Genomic DNA, 2,500 nt, shown 5'->3' with positions numbered 1-2,500 from the left:
CACGCACTGCAGGTGTCCAACAGATTTCAGTGGTTCAACCTGACACATATGGTGTGACCATGGGCCCATCCGTGGAAGCTGTATCTGCCGCTAAAAGATTTCAGTGAAACTTCCGCTCACTTCATCAGAGTAATTCAACTGTTCCAGCTTCACGATCAACAGCGCAGTCCTCTGTGTGTTTCTGCCATCAGAGATTTGGACCAGATGCTCGTCGCTGCCAGCCTGGTTGCAAGTTTGCATCTCTTCTGAAGAATAAACAAGACACATCATTGTCGGGAAACGACAAAGCCGGTCACTAAACGTGGTAGGGGCCGGCATTTCAAACTCAAACACGTTCTCGGTTTTAGATCGCCGCACTGGACAATCCTTCTTGATTGATACTGGTGCTGACGTGTCGGTGTATCCTGCCTCTGCACAGGATCGCAAGACTAACCCACCCTCTGCACCCCTTTCTGCTGCAAATGGAACTGCCATCAAAACCTGGGGCAAAAACAACATTACTTTAGAAATCAGTTCAAAAAAACTCTGTTCACATGACTTCTATCTTACTGATGTCACACGCCCCATTCTTGGTGCTGATTTTTTCGTCACTCACTCACTCATCATTGATCTCAAGGGCAAACGTCTCCTGTCCCTAGACAATGTTTCCACTTCACTCAAAAACACGGATGCACCTTTGTCTGTGGCTGGTCTTTCATTTCTACCACACAATGCTTACTCTGATCTGCTTCAACAGTTTCCAGAATTACTGACACCACATTTTGACTTCACCGTCAACAAACATGGTGTTGAACATCACATCATCACACATGGCCCACCAGTTCATGCCCGTGCCCGACGCTTAAACCCAGAAAAACTTGCAGCTGCCAAAGCTGAATTCCTGAAAATGGAAGAGATGGGTATCATCCATCGGTCCATCTCCCCTTGGTCTTCACCCCTACATGTGGTTCCCAAGTCAAATGGCCAGTGGCGACCCTGCGGTCACTACAGACGCCTCAACTGCTACCAAAGATGATCGATACCCCTTGCCTCACATTCAGGATTTCAGCAATCATTTGGCAGGATGCACCATTTTCTCCAAGATTGATTTGGTCAGGGGTTATCTTCAGATTCCTATGGCACCATCTTCTATTGCTAAGACTGCCATCATCACACCCTTCGGCCTCTGGGAATTTCTCCGCATGCCTTTCGGCCTCTAGAACGGAGCCCAGGCTTCCCAACGTCTCATGGATGGCATTCTAAGGGACATTATAATGTAGTGTCTCACTCTTACGTGTTATTTACTTCCTTTGTTTAGTTTAGATAAGTTACTTCCCTTGTTTTTGTTTCCTTGGTTACTACTTCCGTTTTGGCTCAACGGATCGTCGAAAGCCGTATCAAAAGTCGTGGGACTTATCTAAGAGTTTCACGAGTTTTTATTTATACAAAACCATTTGTTGCATACTCTACAGGTTGAAGTGGGTGGCGGAGGAGGAGGAGCGGCCGTTTCCGTTTTTATGTCATACTGTTATGTCATGATGATGATAATGATAATGATACTGATGATATAATAAGAAGAAGAAGAAGAAGAAGAATCAAACGATGATGATTATGATGGTAGTAATAATAATAATAATGACAAATCATTTCAATTTGTCGGTTTCTATGTAGAACATGCTCAGTCTCGCTGTGAAAAGTAAAAAACGATGTGTGACCAAGCCGTTGCATGTGTCTCAGCTTCAGCAGGGTGTACACGCTGCAGATTCCAGCTCTCCCAGGAAGGTGTTGTTTGAAACGTTGTCCTTCCAGGTGATCTTCAGGATGCCTTGGAGGCAATGCATGTGAAAACTTTCTTACTTGACTTATGCCTCTTGACTCCTTGTTGAGCATAGGGCTGCAACAGCACTTCTCCTGCGGACTCGGTTTTGGGCTGTCCTCTTCAGCTTGGTCCATGTCCATCCAGCTGCCTTCATCTCATCCTCTGTGCTTCTTCTCCAGGTCTGCTTTGGTCTGCCCACTCTCCTTTTTCCTTAGGGGTTTCATTCAAGTGCCTGTCTTGTGGTGTTGCCTGGAGGCTATCGAAGGGTGTGGCCTATCCAGCCCCATTTCCTCCTCCTGATCTCCTCATTGATGAACACCTGGTTGGTGCATGTGAAAAGCATTGGGGCATTTGTCCATACTCACTTTGGTCAGTCTGGACAAAGTGGTGATTGCCTTGCTGATACGCTTCTTTAGTTCGATGTCGGAGAGTGAGGGAGTCTCAGATCGTTGAACCCTGGCCACCACACAAAGTCATGGACAACAACGTCCAGTTCGTGGTCAGAGATTTTGATGTCGATGGAGAGTCTACAGCCTGCCCCATGACCTGTGCAACCCTTCACACTGATGGTGGGTCCAAGGTCTCGGCAAATCTCCTTGAAGCGGCTCGGGAGCTGCTGATTCTCGTTCTTCAGTTGAGTGGGCAATGAGTGTTGCGTCATCTGCAAAGCGCAGGCATTTCAGCTGAACTTTGAAGTTTTCT

Source organism: Babylonia areolata, chromosome 23 (genome assembly GCF_041734735.1).
Source record: "Babylonia areolata isolate BAREFJ2019XMU chromosome 23, ASM4173473v1, whole genome shotgun sequence".
Lineage (NCBI taxonomy): Eukaryota > Metazoa > Mollusca > Gastropoda > Neogastropoda > Buccinidae > Babylonia > Babylonia areolata.
Note: the sequence above shows the minus strand (reverse complement) of the source record.